The sequence below is a fragment of the Quercus suber genome, unplaced genomic scaffold (assembly GCF_002906115.3).
Source record: "Quercus suber isolate HL8 unplaced genomic scaffold, Cork oak 2.0 scaffold_52, whole genome shotgun sequence".
Taxonomy (NCBI): Eukaryota; Viridiplantae; Streptophyta; class Magnoliopsida; order Fagales; family Fagaceae; genus Quercus; species Quercus suber.
Window position 1 is genome coordinate 1,526,433 of NW_027069517.1, and position 12,732 is coordinate 1,539,164.

General features: G+C 36.8%; 1 pseudogene; it reads left to right on the plus strand.

The window, feature by feature from the left end:
• The first annotated feature begins 442 nt into the window (after positions 1–442).
• LOC111997874 (probable LRR receptor-like serine/threonine-protein kinase At3g47570) overlaps positions 443–12,732 on the plus strand; it is an 18,309-nt pseudogene continuing 6,019 nt past the window's right edge.

The window sequence follows — 12,732 nt, forward strand, 5'->3', positions numbered from 1 at the left end:
CTAAATTTAATAAACAAACCCCATTATTTATTATACTCTGAAAATATTTAAAAATTACCCGATAGTTATGTATATATTCATGGGGTGATGGTAAGAATACATAAGCAAATTAACACAGACTCAACATAGTAATTTTTTTTTTGCTAATTAGTTGTCGCTCAGTAATTGTTTGTCATATATAGAAGTTAGTACACATTCTCAGTGAAAAAAGAAGTTAGTACACATTCGCGTGATACTCTAGCTTGCACGAAATTAATTTAATATTTTTAATAAAATTGGAAATTTTAATGCAAAATAAGATTTAAATACCCATTAACTTTGGAAACTGTTAAGATCTCTTATATTTCATCTCGATAACTGATAAAGCTATATATAATACAAACTTCTGAATCTAGTTCTGCCTCGCCCTTCAATTTCATCAGCTTCTTGCTTGTCCAAACCAATGAAGGTTCACAAACCCAGTTTCCATACATTGTTTATGCACCTTCATATGATTCTACTATTTGCTATAACCCTACTATGCTTGCAACCAACCGCTTCTGTCCCCTCAACAAATGTAACTGATCATTTGGCTCTACTCAAATTTAAAGAATCCATTGATTATGACCCACATGGAATCTTGAGCTTTTGGAATGACTCTATCCAGTTCTGCAACTGGCATGGAATTACATGTGGCCACCGTCATCAAAGAGTCACAACCTTAGAACTAGAAGCCCATAATTTGCGTGGAACCATTTCACCATACATTGGCAACCTCACTTTTCTTAGGGCCATCCACCTTCAAAACAATATGAACGGTTTTAGACCCCTTAAAACAAACAGATTAACTTAGTTAATTAGCCAAGTGATTTACTTAGTCAATTTAAGCAATTCTAGGTTATCACAAACATACAATCATATCAAAATAATAAAGCAGCGGAATAATAAAAGACACAATGATAAAATCACCCAGGAAACCATATGGTAAAAACCTGGGGAGGATTTGACCTAGCTATCCTCAAGGTAAACCTGAATCCATTATATGAAATAATCGAAGTTCATACAGAAGGACTACAAGCTCCCCGCTTGACTTCCTAATGCTACCCACCAGTAGAACTTACTGACACGATCACGTGCAAGCTCCAAATCCACGGACTCCTTCTTTCTTGGATTCTCCAATCAGCTACAAGCACCCACGCTTGATATTCTTTAAGCTTTAATGGTAGCAACCGAGTTGATCATCAAGATGTTAAAGTAATCTCTACCTTGAAAACCCTAAGCTTTGTGTAAAGGAAAGCTCCTCTAGATCTCACAAGAGATTTACACAAAACAGAAAAGTATGAGCAACAATACAACTGGAGCAACTCTAAAAACGTGGCTAGGGTTTTTCTTTATATACCTAGGGTAAAAACAAAAAACCCAAAACGTTTAATGAGTTAGGGCTGAGCTGGAATATTCTGCAGAAAAACAATCTGCCCGAGATTCGATCGATCGAGCTTTTCCTTCGATCGATCGAGTCAGGCCGAAATGCACCAATGCATCTTGTAGCCACTCGATTCCAACTTTACATGAAAGACCCAATTTTGAGCAAGTCTAAACAAGACTAAATAACCTGTTTTGATCATGGTTTTCCATCAATACAAATTAGAGTTCTAAATACATAAATTCCTAAATCTTTAGAACCTAACAAACTCCCCTTTTGGCAATCCGTGACAAAACACACACAATAAGCTCAAAGTTTACAATTAAACAGCCCTTTACAAAATAATGCTCATAAAAACTAAAATTCAATCCTAACTACTATCCATCGGTTGCAAGTGTAGACAGCAGCTCAATTGAATCAACCTGTATATTCCTGAAATACTCAACAAACGCATAAACGCATGTGTCACAGAAAATAGTATATAAACAGGTATAACATTCTTGTATGATTCACACAACACATAATATAGACATATATCAATGAATAACTCAAAGTATATAAATCAATAAACAGTGAATCCAAAGAAACAAGATTCAACAAAAAATCATGTATATCAATCAATGTTACTCCCCCTAACATGAATATCCCAAAAAAAATGATATACAAGGTGAAGCGCCTAAATACAATCTACTCCACAAAACAAAAAAAAAAATCTCCCTAACTACAAAAACTCCTCTACAAACTCTACTCCCCCTTTTTGTGACGGAATGCCAAAAGGCAATCACAATCCATCATCAAAATGAGGTAGTAACGGTGATCGAAGATGCGCCAGATCAGCTCGTAAAGCTTGGATCTCGTCAAAAATGTCCACCAAAAGCTGACCATGAGCCGCCTGGACGGTCATGACAGCCTCCAAAGTACAACGGATATCAAAGTCATCTGATGGAGGTGGAGGAACAGCAGTAGCAGCAGCATCATCAGGATTAGGAACATCCTCACCAGTAGGACTTGTAGAAGAAGAGGGAGGAGGTGCGGACCCAGAAGGCTCAGACCTAGGCTGTTTAGAGCCAGCTCGAAAATGAGCAGCTCTCTGTCTAAGAAAAGACGCACCTGTGGGACCTATAACATGCACAGGCTCCAACGAAGGGAAATCCTCTATACCTAAGTAAAGAAGAATCCTATGAATAAAAATAGGATGAACCAGTGCATGAGCAAAAGATGAACTCCTATATACTTCGTTCAAAGAACGAAGGAACAAGTGGGGAAAACTAATAGGAGCATCAGTAACAAGAGCGTACAGAAATACGCACCTCTCGAGAGGAATGGTGTGCAGATGAGAAATGGGCCAAAAGCAATGACACGTTATCCTAAAAATAAGATAGTGTAGCTCAGAAAGCTCAGCAGTGGTGATCTGAGGATCAAAACCCCACTGGATAGATGACCTAGTGATGTAAGACATGATATCACTCAAAACTGGAGACTCATCATAGGGATAGACAAGGTGCTAGACCAAAGGTACCCCAAGAGCATCAGCCAGTACTGTAGGAATAATGGTGTACTCTACGTCTCATATCCAACTCTTTACTAAAGTGTTGGAATCATAGACGCAGATCGAGATGTTCGAATAGAACTCTCGGATCAAGGTAGCAGGTGGAGGAGGATCAGAAATATCCACCAAGGGTAACCAGCCCCGACGCTCTATGTTTGCCCTAATGGCAGGATCTAACTCATCTAGGATAACAGACTGCTCAAACCAAATCTTACACCTAAGATTCAGCTTCTCATAAATTTCCTGATTTTTCTCACTAGGAAATTTCACTCGGTCAAAAGATGGAGGGGAAGGAGTAGGTGAGGGGATGGACCTACGAGCTCTAGTCTTCCTAGGTATGATGCTAAGGAAAGGACAGAGACACAAGGAAGAGAGAAAAAAATAAAAATAAAAAAACAAAACAAAGGGCAGACTGCAAATTAGCATAAAAAAAATATAGAGCAAAAATCTATATGATGCATGAACAGTTAAAATGGCATGATGCATGTACTAATGCAGTAACCAAAGTTCAAAATTAAGTTCAATTGAACAAAAATGGCTTGAGCAAAGAGTTTCTAACAAAAACCCAAAAAATTTTAAAACCACTTGAAAAATTTTGAAGCACATGGATGAATTAAGCATTACAATACATAACACATAGATTATAATGCCTAATCACATCCAATCAACAAGCCAATTTCATCAATTTCAACCTAATTGAACAAAATCCCCAATTCGGAACCAAACATAAACCCTAGAAATTTCAATTTCTCACAAAACTCAAAATTGATCAAATTAATCAATCACAATCAAGTTTATAACATGTCCCCATAAAAACCCATTGATCAATTGCACAAAATTGGGCATGAATCATCAAAAATCCCAAATTTAGAGAGGTCCGAAAATTAGAGAGAAAATGCATGAAAAATGCAATTAAAACCAAAAATGAGGGGCAAAAGAGACTTATCAGCTAGAGGAAAGAGAAATCTTGCAAAAATTTTGGAGGAAAACGACAAAAAATCGCTGTAGATCCGTGCCAACTCGAAGAGAGAAAAGAAAGTTTGAAAAAGCTTTTGAAAAGTGAAGAGAATCAGTCAAAGAACACTATTTGAAAAAGTTGATTCACGACTTTCGATTGATCGAACTTTCGATTGATCGAGTCACTCAGAAATTTTTAAAAAGAAATTTTAAAATTTTCGATCGATCGAAAAACAGACTGGATCGATCGAAATAGGCAGCGGATCACAGTGTTTTGGGAAAAATTCCAGTTTTGAAAAATCAAACCAATTTTTTTAAAAAAACTCCTCAAAGCATTAAAAAACAGAAACACAATGCATGAGTATGAAATGAAATGGAATCCTTTTTCAAAAACCCAAAATTGTAATCCCAATTTCTCCAAAGACAATTTCAGCCAGTTCTTCATTTAATTTCACAGCCAAAAATAATGTTTTGCATAATTCTCAAGATATTTTTAAACTTGGTTGGTCAAACCAAAAACACATACAATTACATGTACAGTGTTTAGCAAAGAGTAACTCGTGTAGTGTGTGCAAACTAGCAAAAACTTGAGATACATGTGAGGTGATATGCAAATAGAAATCAATCACAAAGTCTACAAAATCCATCACACAGAATTTAAAAGAGACTATCACCTAAAGAGTTACATCATATAACTCCCACATCTCCTAGAACATAAGCTTGCAATCTTGTAAGTTTCTTGTATTTAGCTTCTTAATTATGTGAATTGGCATCAAGCCTAATAGTACACACCAATTTGAATTAAGTGAATTAGCATTAAGCCTAATAGTACACACCAATTTTAAGCATTTAGCAATTAAACTGAGGCTACACCTTATGTTCTTTTTGTGCATGTACTACACTTTCTCGAGCACAAAATCTTATGATATGTACTAAGGTGTTCATGATTGGTTAATGAACGGTGGTGAGATGGTTATTTATGCCTTTCTCAAAATGATCAAGTTCGACAGTCAAACAATATGTGACTTCAAGATCAAGACAAAGTGATAAATGCCATAAACATCTTTCCCACACAACATGCACTACAAAGTTTCAACTAGTCAAGTGCAATAAATAAGCTCATCAAAGCTAAACAAGATACATAAGACATGTTATGTGAAAATAAATTGACCAACCTTGTTTTCAAAAGCCAAGAAAAACAATGTCAAACACATTTTTGCTTTCTTTTGCTTTCCTTTTTTTTTTTTAATTATTATTTTTTTTTAAATGAAAACAAATAAATCCTAGAATGAAATGCATGAATGTAATGCAATGCAAGTCCTAAAAAAAACACAAAAACACTAAAACCAAAGAACAATGGTCACAGAGGAATGGGCAATGAAGCACAAGGACCATGAAAGCCAAAAGAGACTAAGGACACCGAAGCACACCAATCACTTGACGAAGTGTCTCAAACTTACTTCCATCAAGCAGTTTGGTAAAGATGTCAGCATTTTGACGATCAGTAGGGATATACTCAAGAACAACAATTTTCTTTTCAACCAAATCCCTAATGAAGTGATATCTAAGTTCAATGTGTTTGGTCTTAGAGTGCTGAACAAGATTCTTAGATATATCTATAGCACTGGAATTATCACAATAGACAACCATGGTGTCTTGAGGAATCCCATAATCACTCAACAGCTTTTTCATCCAAAGGAGCTGAGAACAACAACTCCCAGCAGCAATATATTCTGCCTCAGCAGTGGATAAAGAAACAGAATTTTGCTTCTTACTCATCCAAGCCACAAGATTGGCTCCTACATAAAAACACCCCCCAGTGGTGCTTTTTTTGTTATTAGCATTCCCAGCCCAATCAGAATCAGAAAACCCAACAAGAGACAAATTAGACTCCTTGCAATAAAATAGTCCATAATCACAGGTTCCACTCACATATTTTATAATTCTCTTAACAGCATTTAAATGAGAAACCTTAGGATTGGACTAAAATCTAGAGCAAATACTAACACTAAAAGATATATCAGGCCTACTAGCAGTCAAATACAACAGACATCCAATCATGCTTCTATACAAAGTAACATCAACAGACTCACCTGATGGATCAATTGTTAATTTTGTATTAGCAGCCATTGGTGTTCTAGCATGAGCAGCCTTGTCCAATCCAAATCTTTTCACCAGATTTCTTGCATACTTGGCTTGATTTATGTAGATTCCTGACTTTGTTTGCTTTACCTGCAATCCCAAAAAGTAAGTCAGTTCACCAACCATGCTCATTTCAAACATTGCCTTCATTTCATCTGCAAAAGAATGAGCAAGAGAATCATTAGTAGCACCAAAAACAATGTCATCTACATAAATTTGAGCTACAATAAAACCAGTCTTATCCTTTCTTATGAAGAGAGTTGTATCTGCAGATCCCCTTTTGAAACCATGCTCAGTGAGATATGTAGTCAATCTATCATACCAAGCCCTAGGAGCTTGTTTCAACCCATAGAGAGCTCTCTTCAATTTGTAGACATCATCCAGTCTGTGAGGATCAACAAAGCCTTTGGGTTGCTCAACATAGATTTCTTCTTGTAGCATCCCATTCAATAAAGCACTCTTGACATCCATTTAATACAGCTTGAAGTTTAGATGACTTGCTATGGCCAACAATATCCGGATGGATTCTAACCTAGCCAATGGTGCAAAAGTCTCATCAAAATCAATTCCTTCCACTTGTGTGTATCCTTGTGCAACATGTCTTGATTTGTTTCTGATCACAGTGTCATGTTCATCTGACTTGTTCTTAAAGATCCACTTAGTTCCAATCACATTTACACTCTTCAGTCTAGGAACTAGTTCCCACACATCATTCCGAATGAATTGATGAAGTTCTTAATGCATGGAATTTACCCAATCAGCATCTTGAAGTGCTTTATCCACCTTCTTCGATTCAAATTGGGACAGATAACATGAGTGAGTAATCACATTCAAGGCTTTTGATCTCAATCTCATGTTATCATTCAAACTACCCAATATATTTGTGGATGGATGACTCAGTCTCACTCTAGAAGATGGACCTTTTACTAAAGATGTGGAGGTACCTTTCTGTTTAGATGGAGGACTGAGCTTACTTTGTACCTGTTGAGTTTCACAAACCGGAGTGGATGGTTCTGAATTTGATGGTACCGAAACTGTATCATTTAACACCAACAACTCTTCCTCACTATGTTTCCCAACATACTCAGCAGGAAGTGAATCATCAACTTCAAAAGACTTATCATGAGCAAGAGCAGTGCTTTCTGTAGGTGCTTCTGAACACACTTCATCATTTATCACAATATTTGAAGATTCCATGACTGTTTTGGTTCTTAGATTGTACACTTCATATGCTCTACTAGTGGAAGAGTACCCTAGAAAATATCCTTTGTCACTTTTCGCATCAAACTTTTCTAGGTTCTCTCTACCACATAGAATGTAGCAGTCACTGCCAAATATTCTGAAATATTTGACGACGGGCTTCTTCCCTCTCCAGAGTTCATAGGGAGTTTTCTTGGAGTCAGGTCTGAAATACACACGATTAAGGATATGACAAGCAGTGTTAACTGCTTCTCCCCAGAAGGATTTTGGCAACTTTTTGTTGTGTAACATAACCTGTGCCATTTCCTGTACAACCCTATTTTTCCTTTCCACAATCCCATTTTGTTGAGGTGTCTTGGGCAAAGAGAACTCTTGATGAATGCCTTGATCATTGTAGAAAGTAGCCAGCTTGGTATTCTCAAATTATCTTCTATGATCACTCCTTATTCTGGCTATCACAGTATCTTTTTCAACCTGCAATTTCTTGCACAGATGTATCATCTTCTCAGGAGCCTTAGCTTTATCTTTCAAGAGCACAACCCAAGTATATCTAGTAAAATCATCCACAACAACTAGAATATACTTCTTTCCACCCAAACTTTGAACTCTGGCAGGACCCATGAGATCAATGTGCAGTAATTCTAGAGGTCTTGAAGTTTGAACACTAGTCACAGACGGATGCTTGGATTTCACTTGTTTACCTATCTGACATGGTCTACAAATGTTTTTCTCTATCTTCTCAAACTTAGGTAAACCAATAACTGCCTCACATTTGGAAATCTTCTCTAACTGCTTATGACTGGCATGTCCCAATCGTTGATGCCACAAGTCAACTTGATCAATTTTTGCACTAAAGCACTTGTTGTTCACACTTGGTGTTATGCCATAACAGTTGTCAATTGTCCTTACACCAACACACATATAGTCACCTCCTCCATCAAGTATCTCACATTCATACTTGGTGAAAAGAACATTTAACCCGTTGTCGCAAATCTGGCTTATGCTAAGTAAATTTGCCTTCAGTCCATCAACATACCAAACATCTTCAAATACTGGCAATCCTGGAATATCCATAGTTCCAATACCTCTAATCACAGATTTGCTCCCATCTCCAAAAGTGACTGTTCCAATCTTTCCTTCAAAAAGAGTTTTGAATAAACTTTTGTTTCCTGTCATATGCCTGGAACAACCACTATCCAAATACCAAAGATAAGAATCGCGTGCCTTTAAGGCGGTTAAAGCAATATAGCATAAATAATTCTTATCACATGTGATTATGCCAAGATACTCAAGAAAAGATTTAACAGAAACAACAAGAGGCAAAGACAACAAGTAGACAAGTTGATATATAAGCAAAATGATTTTCCAAAAATCCATGACAGCAAGGGTCAAGGATCAGCTCAGAGATCAAAAATCTCTAACAAGAGAGCTACCCGCTCTGATACCACTTGAACGGTTTTAGACCCCTTAAAACAAACAGATTAACTTAGTTAATTAGACAAGTGATTTACTTAGTCAATTTAAGCAATTCTAGGTTATCACAAACATACAATCATATCAAAATAATAAAGCAGTGGAATAATAAAAGACACAATGATATGATCACCTAGGAAACCACACGGTAAAAACCTAGGGAGGATTTGACCTATCCATTCTCAAGGTAAACCTGAATCCACTATGTGAAAGAATCGAAGTTCATACAGAAGGACTACAAACTCCCCGTTTGATTTCCTAATCCTACCCACCAGTAGAACTTACTGACACGACCACATGCAAGCTCCGAATCCACGGACTCCTTCTTTCTTGGATTCTCCAATAAGCTACAAGCACCCATGCTTGATATTCTTTAAACTTCAATGGTAGCAACCGAGTTGATCATCAAGATGTTGAAGTAATCTCTACCTTGAAAACCCTAACCTTTGTGTAAAGGAAATCTCATCTAGATCTCACAAGAGATTTACACAAAACTGAAAAGTATGAGCAACAATACAACTGGAGCAACTCTAAAAACGTGGCTAGGGTTTTTCTTTATATACCTAGGGTAAAAACAGAAAACCTAAAATGTTTAATGAGTTAGGGCTGAGCTGGAATATTCTGCAGAAAAACATTCTACCCGAGATTCGATCGATCGAGCCTTTCCTTCGATCGATCGAGCCAGGCCGAAATGCACCAATGCATCTTGCAGCCACTCGATTCCAACTTTACATGAAAGACCCAACTTTGAGCAAGTCTAAATAAGACTAAATAGCCTGTTTTGATCATGATTTGCCAACAATGCAAATTAGAGTTCTAAATACATAAATTCCTAAATCTTTAGAACCTAACACAATAGCTTCTATGGTGAAATTCCAAAAGAAGTTGGTCATTTATTCCAACTGCGAGATCTCAATCTTTTGAATAACACGCTTGGAGGAGAAATTCCAACAAGCTTGTCTAACTGCTCCGAACTTAGGCTGATGAGCATCTCGGTAAACAAACTTACTGGGAAAATTCCCATGGAGCTTGGCTCTTTGACCAAGCTTATATCTCTTCAGGTGGCCAGAAATTATTTCATAGGAGGAATCCCAGGCTTCTTGGGAAATCTTTCATTTCTCAAAATTTTTTCAGCAGCCTATAATGAATTAGGAGGAAATATTCCAGAAAGCGTAGGCCGTTTGAAAAGCTTATCATTTTTCGCAGTTGGAACCAATAAACTGAACGATATGGTCCCCCCTTCTCTCTACAATATATCATCTATTAAATTCTTGGCATTTACACTAAACCAACTTAGTGGTACCCTTCCAGAAAATATAGGCCATACTCTCCCTAATCTCCAACAATTTTTATTAAGTGATAACAAATTCTTTGGGCCAATCCCTAGTTCTTTATGCAATGCTTCTAAACTTCAAAAACTTGACCTTAGCAATAATAGCTTTGTAGGATCAGTTCCAACTAATTTGGGTTATCTACGAGATCTTAAATTCTTGCATATTAGTAAGAATAAATTAGGAAGGGATTTGGACTTTTTAATGTCTCTAAGAAACTGTAGCAAAATAAATGTGCTAGCATTTACGGAAAACCAATTTGAAGGTGTTTTGCCTAGTTCTATAGGCAACTTGTCAATACAACTCACTGGATTTTATTTGGGAGGCAATAAAATATATGGAACTATTCTTGTTGCATTGCAGAATCTCATCAACTTAAATGTCTTGGGTATGGAGAATAATCTTTTCACAGGTATGATACCTACCTGTTTTGGGAAGTTTCAAAAGATGCAAGGACTGGATTTATCAGGAAACAAATTGTTAGGGAAAATCCCAAGCTCTATTGGCAACCTCACTCAATTGGCTGAATTGTTTTTGTCTCAAAACAATTTAGAAGGAAGCATTCCTCCAAGTATAGGTACTTGTCAAAGTTTACAACAGTTTGATGTTTCACAAAATTACCTTAGTGGAGTCCTACCCCAACAATTTTTTCAAATTTTTTCTTTGTCACTTTTACTCAATTTATCCCACAACTCATTTAGTGGCAAATTACTTGTTGAAGTAGACAGTTTGAAGAATATTAATTCACTCGATGTCTCCCAAAACAATTTTTCTGGTGAAATTCCTACAACAATTGTAAATTGCTTTAACTTAGTGTACCTAGGCTTGCAAGGGAATTCCTTTAATGGGAACATACCTTCATCAATGGCTTCCTTGAAAGGCCTTAAACATTTAGATGTTTCACGAAACAGCTTATCAGGATTAATTCCAAAGGGTCTAGAGAATCTTTCATTTTTAAAATATTTGAACATTTCGTTCAACAATATTGAGGATGAGGTACCAACAGGTGGAGTTTTCAAAAATGTAAATATGATATCTGTTATTGAAAACAACAAGCTTTGTGGGGGCATTCCACAGTTGCAACTACCAACATGCCACAAAGTTACAAAATCAAGAAAGTCCCTTGCTTCTAGATTGACAATCACAACTGTTTGTGTCGTTACATGTATTCTTCTAGTGTCATCCTTTCTCGTTATCTATTGGAGGAAAAAGTCAAATAAGAAACCATCATCTATAGTCTCAAATATTGATCTCCTTCAGACAATTTCGTACAAAATGCTTCATCAAGCGACTAATAGATTTTCTCTCAACAATTTGATTGGATCTGGTAGTTTTGGATCAGTTTATAAAGGGGTTCTTGAGCAACATGAAAGACTAGTTGCTATAAAGGTCCCTAACCTTCAAACGAAAGGAGCTCCCAAGAGTTTTATGGCAGAATGCAATGTGTTAAGAAATGTTCGGCATCGAAATCTTTTAAAGATCTTAAGTTGTTGCTTTAGTATAAATTATAATGGTGATGAATTCAAAGCTCTAGTATTTGAATTCATGACAAATGGGAGCTTAGATATGTGGCTTCATCCAATGATAGATAGTGAATATCAATCGCAAAATTTGAGCTTTTATCAAAGACGTATTATTGCCACTGATGTAGCTTCTGCATTATGTTATCTTCACAATCATTGTGAGCAAAAAATCATTCATTGTGATTTAAGCCGAGTAACATTCTTCTCGATAATGAGATGATTGCTCATGTAAGCGATTTCGGTTTAGCAAGGCTCCTCACAACTACTAAAGATTCTTCCAAGAAGCATACAAGCACAATCAGATTAAAAGGATCTATTGGCTACACTACTCCAGGTATTACCTTTCCTATTTAGTTTTAAATCCTTACCTATTCAAATATATTACTCTTTTTTTGGTCACTTTATCATGAGATAGGATTTAACTCCTTGAATTTCAAGCAAACAGTCTTTTCAATATTCGTACCATTAATATAAACAAATACTCTCTTGCTTAGTATTTCTATGTCTCTTAGAACACATATTCGCGTGGATACACACACAAGCATAGAATTATGTAAGGTTGAATTTAATCAACCATCTAATTGGCTTTATTCCGTAACCAATTTGCTTGTAATTTAGCACTTAGTAACCCTGTATTTAGGTAGGAAAATTGTAAGGGCAGTGTGTGAAAAGATGTGAAAAAATGCTCAAGAGTGTGCAAGAAAAACAGAGTCTCGCAACTAGGACTCACGGGTGGTTCGCGACTGGCAAGCCGCAAAAGGCAATCACATAAGAGGCACACTGGGAAGCTGAAGGGTCGCGCCAGCTATCACGCTACAGGACAAAAGTTCCAGTCTGGCCAGGCTGTTACGTTGCGACTTGATTTCGCGACTTGGCCAAGCCGCGAGATCAAGTCGCCAACTTGCCCTGTTTGGCAAAAACTGACGTTTTGCATTCCCTTCTCACCCTACTATATATACACCCTTATACCCATCATTTTGAGAGAGCTTCCAGAGAGAATTTTGTGAGAGAAAACCCTAGAGAAATACAAGATTAATTCATCCCCAATCTTCATCTAAAGAGACTCTACAAATTCCTCTACTCTCTTCCTCTCCATTGTCATACCCTTGAGAGGTCATTTACCAAACCCTTGTCTCACCACACCCACGTCTGTGA